Below are 19,009 nucleotides of genomic sequence, written 5' to 3'. Positions count from 1 at the left end.
AAAGACTACTTGTCTTTTAGACAAGGGGTAAATTACAGCAGTGATCTTTCTGTTTTTCACTGTATCAGCTTTTTCCTTTTTTTTTATTTTTTTCTTTCTGTGGCTGAACCAGAGGGAAGTATTTTGTATGCAGGACAGCTTGATTAAGGCTAAACTACTGGTAAATCATGAGAGTACTTGAAATATTTTGTCCTTTTCAAATCACAATGGCACAAAAAAGAAAATCACTTAGCAACATCTAAGGATGTGAGGCCAGGCCCTGAGAGATCATTGGAATGTCTGCACTGCTTTTGTAATTTGGCCAGTTCTTTCATAAGTCTGGTCTCTTTTTAGCTATCTAATATTTTCCCATTAGTGTTGCTAAACAACCTTTTTTCCTGATGCACTCTTTAGATGCTTGTCTCAGACTGTATTTAATTTCATTCTTTCTTTGAAAGGCTGTAATCTTGTTTCTCTTTACTCTGTTACAGCTGTGTAAATTTAATTTAAATTTATTTTCTTCTTAGGTTTATACAGCCAACAAAAGAATTCCATCACTCTGAGATGCTCTCTGTCAAATATTTGAGTGTGGCAGCCATAAAATGTGGATGAATTCTAGGTAATCCTTGGTACCTGGATCTTTTGTTTATGCTCTTGAATAGGAGTGGAGCTTTTTGTAAAATTTGGTGACTATAGCTAGGACTGGTGGCATTGCCAGTATAAGTTGCAATTACCCTTGGAACTTTCCTACTTTAATTGTTATAGATAATCCTCTCAGGAAAGCTTAGTCCCTCAAGAAGAATATGAGTTTTAAGTGTCTAAACTGTGCCTTCAGTGAAACACCATGTGAAGTATTTTTGTTTTCTGCCAAATTGTAGGCCTGTCAAGGAAAAATCCTCCAGAATCTTTCCAAATTTTCTTCAATTTATTGTGTGTTTTTTATTAAGGAAGAGAACCTGGGGTTTTTGAATTTACAGTAAAACTACAATTCCAACAGCTTTCCTATGAGGAAAAAATGAGGGCGACTTTAAACTTATCCCAATCATAGCTTAGGATTAATATAGGAATTACTGAATCTTCACATTTCTTTATATGCTAAAAATAACTTAATTTCTATAAGAAAATATTTGTCTCTTCCCTCTGTTGACATTTGCTGTGCTCCTGGCTGTTGTTGTTACCATTTACCAAGGTAACAAAAGTCTCTTGTTTGTGAGGCTCTGATCCTTCAAATTGGTAACAGAAAAATAAAGGAGATAGATTTTTAATTTTAGAATTTCTCTGGTTTCATCTTATTCAGTTTATTGAGAAGTTAATACTTTCAGAATTAGATAATGAAGTGCCAAGGCTGAAAAGGCAAGTGATTCTAATTAATAAGTTAGAAGCATGACACTTGTTCTGTGTTCTTTGTTTGGCTGTATGTTCACAGTACCTAAACAATATCCATGTTGTTATATATATATATTGTTATATGTATTATTATAATTATTGCTCATTCTCTGGTATTTTAAGGTACTTTTTTCAGAGATTGCTGTCATTTAATGAGGCATATTTAGGGCTAGATTTTTGTGAATTGATGCTTAATTTTGGAGTGCATTTCATGCAGGCCTTGTGATATTCTGAGGACTACATGAAAAAGACAAAGAAGACTTTTTTATGAACTGAGATTTACTAAAATAAGTGTTTAAAAAATATATATATTACTCTTTAGACACACCCTTTAAATCTGTGAGGCAAATATATTTGTATTGAAAGCAGGTAATTGATGTTTAACAAGTTTTTCTAATGACTTTTTATTTCTTTCCGTTTCAATCCGCTTGTATAAAATTTCTAGATTTCATGATTCTCTATTTTGTAAGCACCTCATCTTCCAAATCTCCAGTCAGGCAGTACTTGCCATGCCAGAAACACTATTCTAACATCCATGCTGATTTCTCTTTCCTTGTGTTTTATGAAACATGATTGGATACTTTAACCAAGCTAAGTTATGTTCAGAATTACTAATGCAATTCTGTGATCTAGTTTACTCATAATTAAAGCTGCTGTACAATATTACCTCTTCAGACTTGCCACAAGGCTCTGCCAGAGAAGCTAATTGTTTGGATTAACTTAAAGTCTAGCTTATGATCATAAATGTGCCCCACAGGAATTTAGTTACCTGGGCTGGGGCACATTACAAACTGTGGTTGAAGAACATGCACTTAAATGCACCTATTAAGGCTCATTCTTTTCCCATTTACGCTGGTATAAATCACATTGGAATTGCTAGAACTACACTGCTTTTACAGCATTATACTGGGAGCAGAGGAAGGCTGATTAAATTTATGTTAATTGACACTAATTGGCAGTAAGGACTTGAAGAGGATAAAGTTTTTAATAAAGCATTAAATAGACAGATGATCTGTCTAAACCAAGCAAAGGCATTTTCTTAATCTAAAAGTCCTACTGCCTTATTATTCATGTCCTAAAGCTAATTTCTGAACCAAAAATCAGCTTACCAGTCCTGGACTACATGTAGTCCTGGAGCATTGTCATAATTAATGCTGGTTTTGCTGTCCTATGCTCAAATAATTTTCCTGTTGGTGACCTACCCCTCCAGTGTCAGGGCTAATTCAACACAAAACTTCAAGGAACATTTTCCTTCCCAGTTCTGTAGCCTTACTCCGTTGCTCTTGACTTGAAGCATCTACTGAATATTCTATTCCTTTCTTCAACTGCAAACCTGTTTGCCAGGTTACACTTGCAAGAACTTTCTTCCTAATTCTCTGTCCTCAAAGCCTCCTCGAAGTGATGTCAAACTTCCTCAAAAGTTGAAGGGAAAAAAAAAAAGACAGCAATGACAGAAGCTGTTGAAGAAAATAATGGCTCCTTGTAGCCCACACAGCCTTCTGCATTTCCTTCTTCCTGTGGATGTTACAGAATCCTGCTGAATTGATATTCAGTGTTTTTTCTGTGTCTATGTAGTGTATCAAGTATTTAAGAGGAGGCAATGTACCCATGTGTGCATAATATATATATATATATGTATGTATGAAATGTAGTGAAACAATATACACAAAATACATATATATATATATTTGTGGTATGTATAGAATACTTATATATAGACACCATATATCTGTGTATAGATTTGGGCTCACTACTGATATCTGGTGCTACTGATACCTTGTTCAAAACAGCATTGATGATGTCCAGATGTGTGGTGTGTGTGTTACTGCTCTGTCCAGTCAGTGATCATCAGAACTTCCCTGTCCTTCATATGGGAATTCTTAGGAGCTCTTTACTGGAGTCCAGTGAAAATAAAAATTGAGTTATTCTGAGAACAGTCCATTCCAAACCCTGGAAGTGTGGTTAGTCCTAATCATGTAGAGTAGAGGTAGCCAGTAGAGGCTGTGTTGGAACCTGAGGCTCTCAGGTTTGTGGTGTGATCCTTTGATTACTCTCTATAGGATCTGGCTAGACTAGATACTTAGAATACTGAACAGTGACTCTTATTCTGTGTTCCACACTGCTGAAAACATTCATTTTCAATTTAAATTGGGACTATGGGTTTGCAGATGTAATATTTAAGATGTAATTAAACACAGATTAAAAATTTGATTGCAATTTGCTGTAATTTAAACACCTAAGTCCCTGATCATGACCGCTTATTAAGGATTTAGATGTGTGCATACAAATTATACCAAATTCTGTCATAATTTTTCAGAGTTGAGTCTCCCCAGGGCTAACTAGTGCATGAAAACTAATGCTTAACATAGTCACTTGGTGATCTGAATATTTTTTTATGGTTATTGGATTAGTACTGATATTATTTAGATATTTAAAAATCCAAAGATGGAAGGAAGAGGGAAAAAAAAAAAAAAACCCTGTTGAGCTGTGGCTTCTTATTTATTCTTTAATATTTATATGCATCTTCTATTTCTGCATTGAATCAAATCCATCAGCTCCTGACTAGAAGTTTTAGAATAAAGTTTGTCACAAAGCAACTTTTTCCTTTAGTTTAATCACACACTTTAGATTTACATCCTTTGGAAGATGACTGATAAAGAAACCCTGACGAGCATACTCTCGTATCTGCAGCAACATGAAGATATTGCCCTACTAATGAAATTCCATCATTTTCTTATTAAGTGAACATTCATCCTTCTAATTCAACAGCTTATTCTCAGTGGATCCTTGCTAATAGTAACCACAGGAAAGGGGACCTGCAGGCAAGTGCTGTATTTCTTTTTCACATTCAGCTCCTGAGTTCTGAATATGTTACTTTTCAGAAAAAATGAAGCAATTTCTCCCTGGTGAGATTTTTAGCTTCATCCTCTGTAAAATCTGTATCAAGCAGCCAGGTAGAAAGAAGTATCAGTAATTTACATTACTGCTATGTGTCAAGCAATGCTGCTCCAAATTTAGGAAACAAAGCTCTGTGAAAGAGAGGAGAGAGGTAATACAGGTTTTTAAAAAGCATTGATTCCCTTGGATGTTGGTTATGCATCACTTGTCTTACTGTTTCCACCATTGCTTTCCCTATTGTCAGCCTTCTCAGCCTTTCTGCACATTTTCTCTGCCATTTATTCTCCAGAAATTACATGACACTTAATACTGTCTGATCTGGAGTATAACTCTTCATTTTCTTCATGGACCACTTCAGACTGTCTGCACACTTTACCACGCAAAGGAAAATTCCCTGGTGTATATCAGACATAAATTTTTACAAATCTGTAGAGAGAAAAAATTTTGGAAGTAAATTAGTTTTCTACTGCAATTCCAGGATCAACAACAGCTACATGTACTTGGATTGGGCAAACATCCAGTACAATGAATGAGTGAAGTCTGAGTTGCAGCACCTGCAGACTGAGAAATATTGGTTTTTTGAGGTATACTTGTAATGTTTCATGATTTATCTTTTTCTGGACTGATTCCAGGAATAATCTGCTTTTTCTCTGTTGCTTGTTTTCATATTTGTTCACAGACTGCTGTTCTGTGAATAAGTTAAATAAGGACTTGCTGTCCTTTCCATCAATCTTGACTTCCATAAGTCAAGTTCTATGGTCTCTTCAGTATCCAAAAGATCTCAGGGATCAATTCAGCAGATAACAAAGTCCATTTACTTCTCCATAACAAACTCTTCTCCCTGATTTTCCCTGCTATTACTTATGCAGGAAAATTTCTAATTATCAATGAAAATGATTTGTAGATCAAATTCTTTAAAAAGACCTCTGTACTTTGAACCAGGCCATTCACAGTATATTGTTCTGTTACCTTAAAAATCTTTACTAATTATTGATGGAATCTCTTCCTTGGCCTGATTTAAGAGAAAAAAAAATAGAGATATCCCCAGGATCTAGAATGCCACTTCCAATTTAGAATTATCCCATATCTAAGTCTGTGACAAAGATGGATAACCCCACTTAAATTTGAATGGATTTGTATCTTTTTAATTAAAAAAACCCAGGCAAGAAAAACACCAAAACGAAACCAATACCTAGCATATACCACAATTTCTGTAGCTGCCTTGTGTACCTACACGCCTTGATTGTTGGTTGTTCTTCACCAACAATCATTAAAAAAATTAGAATATCGCAATTGTTCAATTTCATGCAAAAATCAAGTGACAGCTTTGTATAAATTATATAGGTAGATTTCACTCACTTGAACCTAATTATTTTTTATTTATTTAACATCTTTTCAGATAATTCTAAATTGGGAAAGATCCAGACATGAGACCTCAGCATCCAGAAAATCCAGATGAAAGGAAAACCAGAATGAGCACGATTTTTGTTTAGTAATAAGGATTTGAATAAAGAGCACAGAATTAAGAATATGCTAAAACAGCATTTTTTTAGAGTTCTCTAGAATAGAAAAAACAAAATTACAAAGTAGGACTAGCAGTCTCTGTGAACTGTAGTCATTAATGTCTGAACAGGTTTCAAAATATTCTGAAATATTTTATGCTGGCACAAGCATCTGTGCAAATAAAAACCCCTGATCCAAAGACATCAGGTGAAATTACAAAACTTCCCTTTTGTGAAATATATGAACTTCCCTTTCCTAGCCCCTGGCAGTTTCAAACTCAGGGAGAGAGAAGTGATGTCTGCATTCCTTTGTGATAACAGGATGGAGATTTCAGCAGGAGCCCAGACTTTTCCCATGCAGAAGAAAATTGATGCCAAATCTGAATTCCGGAGCCTGCACGGATTCTGAGTTGCTGCTTTTCAGAGAGGAGTTCAGCAGAAGGTGGTAGCAGGTAGGAACTGCTTTCCCAGAAATTATATTGCATTTTTGAGAGATATGGGCATAAGGCTCTCACAGGAGAGAAACCACAGGAATCTCTTCAGACCTGCAAATTTCACTGGGTTTTGAATGTCAGGTGATGGCAACTACAGATACAACTTTGCTTTCTATCTCCCTAAATTGCCTTCTCTATAGAGTATCTTGAGGTTGTTCACATGAAATTAAGTACAGTGTTGTCAACTCTAAAAAAATCCCATAAAATCTCCACTCCTTGCATTTTTGGGTGAAAGTTTCTCTATCACAATCTTAATAATTTTATTTTTTTTTCTTGAGATATGTAATTACTCCTTTAGAGAGATATAAAGGAAGTGGAAGAATAGATTTGCAGGAAGTTGTTTCAAGGTCTGGGTTTGTATCTATGTTCTGGGGGGGCAGGAGGAGAAGAGTCTTACTGGTAATAGAGAGAATTTTCAATTGAGGCAGTATCAAAGAGTGTCTTCAAAAACCTCATTCTGAATTAATGATTCAAAATGTGGCTGTCATATTTATCAAGAAGGTAAGATATGCCTATTATTCCTCTAATCACCAAAGAATATATTCAATGTGAGAAAGTATTACTGCATTATTTATAATGCTGTGTGTGGAACAACTTGTGTGGAACTACCATTCCATTTTTGTAACATCATGTTTTGGAGATTGAACATCATGGGTTTTATTGGTAAAGTACAAAGTGAATTAGAAATGTAAATTATACTTTATGACAGAAAAAGAGTTCCATGATATATTTTTGACCTGCCTTTATGTATGTTTGAAGTTTTAATGATCATAAAGTATATATTGATCCCTATTTATACTTTCCTGCCTGGTATTTAAAATATCAAGCATGAACCTAATTTCATTGTGATAAATACAGACTTTGAGTAGCATAAATTAAACAGCAACAGCCATTCAGTATATAAAAGTACTTTTTAAAGGCAAAATCACTGATGAGTTAAAAATTACAGAGTGAAGAAGTTTTAGTTTTGAGATGATTTCTTCTGTACTGTTATTGTTTTTCTTGTGTTCCCCTCTGTTACTACAGTAGTATATTTATTTCCCAAAACAGATCTGCCAATTAGGGAAGATTTAGCCACCACTGAGCAAAAATCCACCCTACTGAGCTACAGTGGTATTTCTGTTGTCATAATATATCAAATATGCATTTAAACAATTAGTAAAAATTGCAGTAAACATTTTCACTCTTTTAGTTTATTAGACGTAAATTAAGAATACACTGGAGTAGCAAAGCAATATATTCAGAAGTTGAGAACCACAAAAATAGGTTGTACATTAAAGCCTTTCTCTTTTTCTTTTGAAAATAAGTTGTTAAAAACTAAAGACTAGAAGAAGAGAGTTTGCAGTGTACTAGAAGACAATATATTAGTTTAGATTTTTTTTCTGTGTTTTGTGTACTTTTTTTTTTCCTGTTCAACCCATCAGACAAAAAGACAATAAAATGATACAAACCTGCTGCTTCAGGTCAGCCCATCAGATGAAAATTAAGCTCAGGGCATTAAGAGGAATTTCTGAATATGTTTTTGTACATCCACTCAAATTATAGCTTTTGTACTGAAGGTGGAAGTGGCCAAGAGTACCGGTTAAAAAAGCAAGCTAGGACCAAACATGGGAGAGTTAAAAGTTTTCCCTGCTGTTTGAGAGCTGTGAGTGTGTGATTGAGAGGTGATTGATATAAACTTGGTGTTCTTCTTCCTTTTCTGAGTGCCTGCCCTTCTGCAGAAATTTTCACCTTTTTCAATCTTACAGAGCAGCCAATCTCCTCTTTTCAGATGTTTACTGAATAATGGTTATAAATACCTACACAAGCTTATTCTACAGTATAAAGTTTTCTTCTTTTTTTTTTTTTTTTCCCCTTGGGAAAGACTCACCTTGGAACCACAGAAGCTGTACCCAGTTATCAGCAGAATTCTCTCATGGACATGTGTATAACTCTGTGATGGTTTAAACCCAGCTGGCAACTTAGCACAACATTCCCCCACCAGTGGGGAATCAGAAGGGTGAAAGATAGAAAATTCATGTATTATGATAAAGACACTTTAATAGGGAAAGCAAAAGCTGCACACGCAAGCAGAGCAAAACAAAGAAGGGATTTACTGCTTTCCATGGTTGGGCAGGTATTCAGCCATCTCCAGGAAAGCAGGGCTCCATCACACTTAACAGTGACTTGGGAAGAAAAATCACTCCACATGTGCCCCCTTCCTCCTTTTTCCCCCACTTTATATCCTGAGCATGATGTCAAATGGTCTGAAATATTCCTGGGGTCAATTCTGGCCATGTGTCCTGGCTGTGTCTTCTCCCAGCTTCTTGTGCCCTTCCAGCTCACTCCCTGGTGAGGTGTGTGAGAGGCAGAAAAGGCCTTGACTCTGAGTAAGGCCTGCTCAGCACCAACAAAAACATCTCTATATTGTCTACAGCCATGTCAGTACAAACCCAAAACACAGCTGCTGTGAAGTAAATTAACTGTACCCTAAATCAGCACAAACAAATAGAAGCATTTCTCTGATGCTTTAGTAATTGCAGCTCTTAATCATTCCCCCCGCCCTTTTTAATACAGGGGGCATGTAGCCTCAAAAAAAAAACAAACCAAAAAAACCAACCAACCAAAATCAACCCAAACAAATGAACACAAAAATCAATCCCTAAAACAAAAACAAGAAACCTGGCTGAGCATCCAGAGTGCTAGTCATTAATTAGAGGAACTCAGAGCAGAGCAGTTAAAACGCACCTGTGCCACACATGTGGCCTGGGCACGCTGGGTACATTTTTTTAAACAATTACAACCTTAATTCTTAACAAAACAGCAGACATCTGGTCCACTCTGAACAAAGGATCATAGAAAAAAGCCAGATTGAAACAGACTATCAAGTCCATTACACTCTATTTGGAGGTAATCTAAACCTGTTGCTTCTAGAGAAGCCAGGCATGATCTCTCGTGTGTTATGGCAAACAAACAACTGCTCCACTCTCTGCTTGCCCTAGGATTTCTGTCAGAAAATTAATTTTAAATGCCAGGCAGGAAAGTATAAATAATAGGGATCAATATATACTTTATGATCATTTAAACTTGAAACATGTATAAAGGCAGGTCAAAAATACATACCATGGAGCTCTTTTTCTGTCATAACAAAGTGTAATTTACATTTCTAATTCACTTTGAACATCCTAGGTTTTCTTGGTCAAGTATGATCTCCAAAGCATGATGTTACAAAAATGGAATGGTAGTTCCACACAAGTTGTTCAACACACATTAGTATAAATAATGCAGTAATACTTTCTCACATTGAATATATTCTTTGGTGATTAGAGGGATAATAGGAAGGCTTACCTTCTTGACATATATGACAGCCACATTTTATATAACTAATTCAGAATGAGGTTTATGAAGATATTCTTTGATACTGCCTCAATTGAAAATTCTCTCTATTACCAGTAAGACCCTTCTCCTTATCCTCCCCACAACACAGAAACAAACCCAGACCTTGAAACAACTTCCTGAAAATCTATTCTTCCACTTCCTTTACATCTCTCTAAAGGAGCAACTACACATCTTAAGAAAGAAGTAAAATTATTAATATTGTGATAGAGAAGCTTTCACCCAAAAATGAAAGGAGCTGGACATTTTATGGATTTTTTTAGCGTTGACTGTGGCTGGTGATCATCAGAACAAGATGAACTATGCATTAAAGAAATGTTGATATTTTTGATATGATTTTTTTCTTTCAATTAATAATTTCTGCAGGTGTGGTGGCTATTTCTGACAATATGAACATGAGACTTCAACAAGCATCAGCTTGTGAGTTCGTCATATACTCTTCAGACATTTATTGTTGACATTACTCATGGCTTGATTTCTTTTTGTGTGCATAGTAGAGCTTGAATTGCTTCCAGGAATAAGAGATGTTATGTCTGTACCTTCAAATTCTTGTGATTTCAGATGTAGGATGGTACTCTGGAGTCCTTGACTGTTCAGGTAGGGACACAGAGTGGGTTGACCCTGGCTGGATGTCAGGCACCCACCAAAGTTTCTCACATTACCCCCTGCAAGTGGAGAAGGAAGAGAAAATATACCAAAGTGTTCATGAGTAGAGATATGGACAGAGAGGGAGCACTCAGCAAATACTGTCATGGACAAAAGAGACTAGAATTAGAGAGATTAACTGAGTTTATTCTTAGCAAAATCAGAGTAGGCCAATGAGAAGTAAAAAAGACCTTAAAAACCCTTCCCCCACCATCCCTTTTTTCCCAGCTCTACCTCCTCACCTCCAACAGCACAGGGAAACAGGGATTATGATCTGTTCCCACCCATTGTTTCTATTGCTGCTCAGGGAGAGGAGTCCTTCCCTTGCTCCAGCGTGGGGTCCCTCCCAGAGGAGACCGTTCTCCATGAACTTCTCCAAGTTGTGAATCCTTCCCACAGGCAACAGTTCTCTACAAACTTCTGCAATGTGGGTCACCCTTCCAAGGGCTCAGTCCTCCAGGCAGAGCCTGTTCCAGCCTGGGTTCCCTGCAGGGTCACAGGTCCTACCTGCTCCTCTGTGGGCTCCTCTCTCCATGGGTCTGCAGGTCCCTGCCAGGACCCTGCTCCAGCACAGGACTCCCACAGGGTCACAGCCTCATCTCAGACATCCCCTTGCTCTGGAATGGGCTCCTCCATGGGCTGTGGATGGATCTCTGCATCCCCATGTGCTGCGGATGGATCTCTGCATCCCCATGTGCCTGCAGGGGCACAGCTGCCTCACCTTGGTGTCACCAGGGCAATCTCAGCTCCAGTGCCTGGAGCAACTCCTGCCCCTCCTTCTGCACCAACCTTGGTGTCTGCAGGGCTGTTCCTTTCACATGTTCTCACCCCACTCTTCTCTGGCCACAATTACAGTTGAGACAGACCTTTTCTTTTTTTTTTCCCCTCTTAAATGTGTTATCACAGAGGCATTTCCACCATTTCTGATTGGCTCAGCCTTGGCCAGCAGCAGTTCCATCTTCGAGCCACCTGGCATTGTCTCAGCTAGACAGGGAGGAAGATTCACAGCTACTACCAAAACCTGGTCATGCAAACCAAATACAAGATTCTAGTCAGCTATTACATTGTAACACCAGTTTGAGAAAGTTTCTGCAAAGAAATTTCTTCATGTGGAATTATTTGGTTTTTTCCTTCTCATAAATGTTGATGATTAGTTTAAAAATATTGATGGTTGCATAAAAACATGAGGGTTTTCAACATATGCAATCTTCCCATGTCTTTGGAAGCTTCATTGATGTTAAAAGAAAAAAAATGCAATTAATGTATTACTTCATTTTTGATTCCATGTCCTTACATTAATGCAATATTACTTTCATCCAGATTTCTTCAACTCACTTAGAAGCAAATAATTTCCTTACTACCTCTGTATAATCCTACATAACTCAATCTTTAGATTAAGATCTCTTTTCAAGGAGTAATAATGAAGAATAGAGTGAAAAAGAGATGGTTCTGGTCTATCTTCAGCTTGCTTTCTGTCTTAACATTTTCCATTGGCAGAGTTTTAAAAAGACTCAAGTGTTTATATTTTCTTCTGTCAAGACAGAGTAGATGAAAATGTTTTCTCTCAGACAAGTAGAGAGACATATTCAGTTGGCTGTTTCCCACTTAACAGTGAAAAGGAAATTAAAAGAAGAACTGGAAACTCTATTTATTTAAGGTCTGGAAATGCCTAATAAGAAAAAACATTAGCTCAATATTCTATAGTACATGTACAGTGCCTTCTAAATAATAGCTAATTGCATCATTTACCCAAGATATTATTAACAAAACATTTTGAAGCTCATTTTCTCTAAACTGCAGAGTGAAATATATGGGTATCTACACATGCCAGCAAAATGTATGTATTGTCAGTATCTCTATAGATTTTGCTCTCATTTTCAAAGTAATCAGCTAAGCTTTTGCCACACAAGGCAATTTTGGGAGCTTTATGTAGAAGTCCATGAAAAGGAGAAAAAAAGATCATATAATGAAATAAAAGTATTAGTAAAGCTCTGTGAAGTACAGAGTAGTAGCCTCATCATGCTCCATGCATCCTTCTGGCCCACACATTACTCAATATAATGGAAAAAGTCCAAAGAAATATTAACTGGGAGAAAAACAAAATTGAAAAACAGCCTGCAGCTGATGGCAGAGGTAGCTGTGGATGGCAGCATATAGTTCATTCACCAGTGTCTTTGAAGGAAGGAGTAAAAGTGAAATTTTAGCACAGAGGTAATTGTCAAGGAGAAGAAGAAATTTCCGTTAATGGAGAGCTGAAAATTTAGCCTCAATCTCTGAACCTTTTCTTTAATAGAAATGGAGTTAAATATGCATTTATGTCTCACTGAAAAAAAAAAAATTCTAGGCTCTTGTTCTGATATCTTTGCTGTCCCCATTCCCTGTGCAATTGGGACTACAGATATGCTGCATGTTTTGAACTGAAGCCTACCCAACAGTCTGGTGACTTCTGCTTCCAAAAGCAAGGGCAAACTATAAAGGATATTCTCAGATCAAATGGATTCCTTCCCTACCGTAGACTTCGAAAATGGCTAGGGGCTTCAATGGTCCTATGAATGTGTTCTAATGTTATATCTGAAAAAGCATTTTGAATATTTCTCTCTTTTCCTTTTGGCCCCTCAGGGGTAAAAGAAAAAAAAAGTATTACTCAATCTTTTACCTTTCTGTTGTTTTGGTGGTTTTGGGTTTTTTTTTCCTATGTCGTCCTTATGATGCAGATTTCTGCTGTGATAGGTGTGTGCCATGATCAGGTAATTTGGTTATCAGCCATGTAATGACAACATGATTCTTTTCACACACCATTCACAGCAGTGTAACTCAAGATAGTTTATTTCTCCTCCTGTTTTATTGGGGAGATCACAGTCATTTCTGTGTCATTTGCCAGGTACCTCTGATCAGGTATATCCCAAGACTGATATGAAAATTCTAATTTCCCTGTAATATTTTCCCTCTGAATGCTGCTTCTCCATTGTATTTGCTTTAAGTCAGATTCAGCATCTGGCAGCCTTACTTTGTATTCCAGCTCAGACTGTAAATGTGGATAGAATTTATTTAATTGAAAATGAAGTTAATGGTAGACCACTAAATTCTATCATATGTCCCTGAATGTTGAAATTATTTACTATTGCTAATGTAGACCATAAACCCAAATTCCTCTACAGTCATCAATTGTGGTTAGAAATTTATTCAGGGTGTCATCCTCTCCTCTTCACTGCTTGATTAATGTGCTCTCATGTGGTATGTTTAAAGAATGTAGAATGGCTTAGTTGGTTGAGTCCTATGGGGTCTTTGCCTTTTCAATTCTTTCCATCTCTTTCAAATTCCAGAGCATTCTTGTACCACATGCCTTTTGTTTGTTCAGAACAAAACTTCTCCTGCACAATCACCCAGGAAAGGTCTAATGCAGAGAGTAAAATTCATAAAAGCCTCTGAGATTCTTGTTTGCCAAGCACAGGAAGAAACCCAAACCATTGGATAATCTCTCAAACCACTCAGTATTTCTTTCCTTCTATTCTTCCCTCTTTACCATCCCATGCTCAGATCCTGTTTGAGTCATGAAGAAGTGTGTTTTAAAAGCATGTTCAGAGATGCATGTGCAAATGAACAGTATGAACATTTGCATTCTGCTTCCAAATACATGCTTTATGCTCTTCTACCATTTTACAGACATGAGAGTGGTTTGAGCCTTGAGAAATTAAAAGGACAGATTACATGTGCCAGTGTGCAGAATGGATTATAATGACCTTATCAACCGCAACAAAACAGAGAAATCTCTGAGAAGACAGAAAAATAAATCTACTTCACCAACCTTCTGCAAGTTGTGATTTGCATCCTCTGAGCACATTCATGCCTGTTCTCATCACAGGTTTTTTTTTCAGTTGAAGGAAATTTTAGTTCTCACTATGCACTCTTCTCTTGGCAAGAACAAGGCTTTGCACAGTGGGCACTGTGGTAGATTATCTGGTGGGGTCTTTGCCATATTCACAGATCTTGAAAAGTGTGTAGGTATCTCTGGGTTCACAGAAAATGTATATTTATCTCATTAATGAGCTGTCAACACTTTCTGTTTCTGCAATAAATATTCGGGTGCTCATCTTTGCAGCGTTTCCCAAGGTACAGCACAACCAGCGAATGTATTCTCAAGGTTCCACGGCAGAGACATTGCTCAGTGTTTCATACAGGACTAGTAGCAGGTCAATTAACAAGTGATTACCTGCTTTACATGGTTCTTTTTTGGGTCATTAACTTCTTGAGGAATGTTTAGGGAAAGTACTACCTCTTGCCATTTAAACTGCTAAAAAAACCTAGTCCATTAGTATGTAAATCACTCATTCTAAGTAACTTGGTGTTACTGAGATTCTAATGGAGATGCTCATTACTGGTTTTGACTCTCAATAGTTGAATATAGAAACATACATTATACATAGAAGTATGTTTTGCTCTGTATGATTTATTGTAAACAGTAAAAATTGCTGGCAAGTGATCAGTCCTGCAGTGAAATCATATGTTTTAACTTTAACTACTTTTTTTTTCATTTACATTTACTATCCTTTATTTATTACATAAAGGAAAACATAAAGGATTTGGGTTAACAAATGGAATCTCCATTCATATGGGTGAGTCTCAGTAAATATCTGCATTTAAAAATGTAAATCTGGACACACCCTGGCTTTTGGTCTATTTCGTGGGGTTTTTTTAGTTATCTGATTTGGTTTCCCTTATAAGATCAAGACACCAACAGATGAATCTGAATGATTCCATTTTGGATAGGTGACCCAAATAATTATGTGTAATTTTGATTACAGTGGGCTATGTGATCAATATGTGAGAACTCAGAGCATTTTTAAACACTTGAGCCTTGGCTACCAAAAAGTAGACTTTAACATGAAAAATTTAGAATTAAAAGGATGCTAAAGGAGACCACTACCATTAGTTAAAATATAACATACTTGGTGCATATATATTGCTGCCAACACACTCTTAAAACCTCAGATTAGTTATCATTTGGATATCTTTGCTAAGCAATATATCTTTGATTGCAGTTAGGCTGTTACAGCTAATATTTCATTTAAATCACACTCATGGCAAATTAAACTGATTCTTCTTTCTCTACACCTGATAGAAATGGTGAAAAGTACCCTGCCCCTTTTTGTGCATGTTTGTTTCCTTTTCAAAAACTAATGACTTTATCTTTCATTTTCAACCTTAAATTGTTTGTTTAAAATTTCCTCCTAGATATGCCTTCTAAAATATCATCACTCTTGCTGCTTTTCCTTGGATTCTCTTCAGGGCATCTATTAGTTACTAGCTATCCTATATATGTATATATTTAAAGTGATATCATGGTTTGGACTAGAATGAACAGTAATTGCTCGGAAGGCACTCGGGAAAGGCAGGACCTGCTACTATCCATGGTGCTGAAAAGGCTCAAGTAACAGGGAATAATTTATACAAAACCATCTACCACAGAACTGCAGTAAATTTTGGAATTCAGAGATAGTAGTAGCTCCTATAGATAGTGTGAGTGTGATATATTGCAGCACAAGCATCTGGTTTGAAACAGTTATTGGTGGGCTACAAACTAATTCTCTCTCCGAAACTCACCTTTTTGTGCCGCTTTACCATAAATTGCTCGTGACCCAAAGGGACATTTTGTTCTTGTATGTTTTGCAATGTCTGTTGTCTACTAAGCTAGAATTTCAATTAGCATGAGATGACATCTACAGCACGAAGAAAACATCAAACATTTTTGAGTGCAATCCAAGAGTGATGGGTTTTATTAAAATTACTGCTTCTGCCCATTGCTACCAAATAATAAAACCAGATTGGAGGGAGGGGAGATGCTTCGCAATTGTTTGGTTTGTTTTTTTGGGTTTTTCTTTGGGGGGGGGTGGGGTCGGGAGGTGAGTTTGTTTGTTAGTTTGTTTTAAAAAAATACTTTGAATCAAAGGTTTGGTCCAGAATTCCAATGACCTGATTTTAATCTATAGCAGATTCCTCTGTAAAACTCACTGTGCCAGTTTATTCCCATGTCTCTTATTTTGGATAAATGTATAAGTGGATATTTGTTAACATACCAGATAAATTTAGACTTAAACCTTATCTTTATAGGTAAAAATCGAATTCAATGTATTTTTATTTGCTTTATGATTACCAGTATGGTACATCAATTACCATTTTAGCATTTTTCATGTCAAATCCAATGCAAATTAACTAAGTTGTGCGTATTGCTTGCACTTTAAGAAATGATGCACTGTGATAAATTGAGTGAAGAGCAGAAAATATAGCTGGCAAATCTTTTTTAGAATTCTATCTTTAGTTAATCAGCTTTATTAAAATGCCAATGAAAACACATCACTGTAAAGTGAAAATTGTTCTGTAGTAACTTATAGCTGTAAAACACTGATGCAATCATTTGCATTTACAGCATCACATCCTAAATGATGGGTCTCTGATAAAAACATAACTTAAACCAAGCCCCCAAAACACTTTGCCTTACCATGTAGCATGGCATATTAAAATTAATTACAGTGACTTTACCAGGTGGAAAACCTCCACTTTAAAATGCAAAATAACTCCAAACTATTTTGCAAGGTAATGAAGCCAGAACTTGAAGGGATACAGCAATATGATTATCCCTTATAAATTCCCACAGGTAGACCTCTTTTGCAAACTATGAAGATTTCTGTCGATTTCTGTGGGGCCAGAAATTTAATTAAATTTGCCTTGAAAGAGGTGAGGTTAATCTGCTATATGTACGCCCTTTGTAGATTTGCTGATTAAATGCCCACTTTGTTATAATGAAGGATAAGCTTATGTATGGTTGTAAACTGCAAATTAAACATGTACCAAATTAGATAATGGTGTAACTGTATATTAGTTTGTCATGAGGACACACGTTACGTATTCCCCTTTGAAATGTTACCTACTTATGTTGTTGAGATTTGGAAATTATGTATTGAGTTTCAGAGCAATGAGTTTCTCTTAGTTTTGTTTTGCTTATGCTACAGGTCACCTTGCATTCTTAACTTGTTATTTTGCATCTACAGAGAACAAAACATTTAAAGTATCATGAAGGCACTGGGGGAAAAAAACCAAAAACAAAACCACCAGTAGTTTAAATAGAAGCTTGAAAGCATCTGGAGATGGAAAAAGGATGAATGTGTCAGGAAGGAAAAAAAAAAAAAGTGAAATGAGAGAATTACAATAGGGGAACTTTCTGGTCTCTGACCATTGCAAATTTTCCTATGCACTCACATAAATCACAGAGAAAGGAAGAAAGAAATATTCAACCAAAGAAAATTCCCCATTATATCACATGCACATCTTTGCTCTTTTCCTTTTCAAAGTAGGCTTAGAAAGAACAAAGGGCTTAGAACTGCTCAATGATATGATGCCAGGGAGGTACTGTACTTGGGGTTCCATTTTTTCACCTCAAAGAGGATTTAATTCAGCTGTCAGAGAGGGCTTTTTAGTTTGTAGACAGAGTATGGACAGGCAGAGTTCTGTTTGTTCTTTAAAAATAGTCCAAAATATTTCAGTCTTTGTGAAAAATTCTTGAAGCTTGAATAGGAAATAAATTCAAAGTCAAATTCCCTATTAAGTTAACCATGATGCTTGTTTCTTATTCCTCAGAGAACAGTATATCACTGTTCTACTGAGCCTAAAAATAAGCTTCATATAAAAGTGAGTGCTCACTTTATCGAAGATTTTTTTTTTGTTTTATCTGAAAGTCAGACAGGTCTTAAAGTTATAACAGGTCAGTTATTATTCTAATTTAATTTTTTTCACTGGTGCTATTATTTTTTGATCTCTCTTAGGCTGAAGTTGCATACCTGGGCTGTGATAGACAGGTACAATAGGAATTGAACTGACCCAGTAATGCTTCCTCCTTTTTTAAAGCAGTGATAACACAGACAAAGACTACCAAGACAAACATCTTTCTGTAAGTCCTTTTTCTTTGATAATTTAGGAGAAAGACAGTCTATGATACTTTCTAAATTATTGTTATGGTGACCAAGAACCTTTGTTTAATTTTTCTATCTTCACCTTCCTACAGTGGGGAAAGAATAATTTTTTTGTACCATCCTGCTAGGAATTGTACGTATCTATATAATTGAGTATAGCTAGACCTGTACAAATACTGTATTTTTGGTTTTGTAAAGAAAGGCTAGATTTTAACCTGTATCTTCCATCTATTTGTGTTTCAAAATTTGTGGAAAAAAAAAAACATTTCAAGGACAGAAAAAAAAAAAAGGAAGATTTGTATAAAAGAGTGGTTTTTTATGTTACACAAAAAAAAAATCATTAAAGACCTTGGGTCATCAGTTTGGTTTACAGAACTTCACTGCTGGCGATGGCAAATTCAACCAAGTTCTCACTATGAAAACAGTTTTTAGAAACCATGATTTAACAGTAAACTTAAAAATGGTATCTGTGGGCTTGGACTTCATGAAATACAAGCAATTTCCTATATGTACATTTCTATTTTTACTATGGTTGATGACACCATATCAGGCTAAGCTCACTTTAACATCCTGCTTCCAGCTAAGATAAAGACTGAGCAACTCTTTACACATCACCAAGAATGACTAATATACAAGGAAGTCTCACAGTAAACTTTGTTACACCACAGGTTTTACCTATTTTGGAAGGAATTAAATCGTTGCCTTATTTGTTCTGTCTCTTTATATTGTTTTAAAAAGAAAAATTGTCACATAAAAAATAGGCTTT

The 19,009-nt window shown here is 36.1% G+C and overlaps 1 long non-coding RNA gene across 1 annotated transcript in view; it reads left to right on the top strand.

Annotated features, from left to right (window-relative positions):
- Nucleotides 1–505: 505 nt before the first annotated feature.
- Nucleotides 506–19,009, top strand: part of LOC143693489 (uncharacterized) — a 32,560-nt gene continuing 14,056 nt past the window's right edge. The window contains exons 1-2 of the long non-coding RNA XR_013181193.1: nt 506–598; nt 6,087–6,217. This is a non-coding gene — a long non-coding RNA (uncharacterized LOC143693489). The remainder of the gene's footprint in view (nt 599–6,086; nt 6,218–19,009) is intronic.

This window comes from Agelaius phoeniceus, chromosome 2 (genome assembly GCF_051311805.1).
Source record: "Agelaius phoeniceus isolate bAgePho1 chromosome 2, bAgePho1.hap1, whole genome shotgun sequence".
In the NCBI taxonomy this organism is placed as follows: Eukaryota; Metazoa; Chordata; class Aves; order Passeriformes; family Icteridae; genus Agelaius; species Agelaius phoeniceus.
The sequence above is the reverse complement of the archived record's forward strand: the minus strand, read 5'-3'. Positions and strand labels throughout refer to the sequence as shown.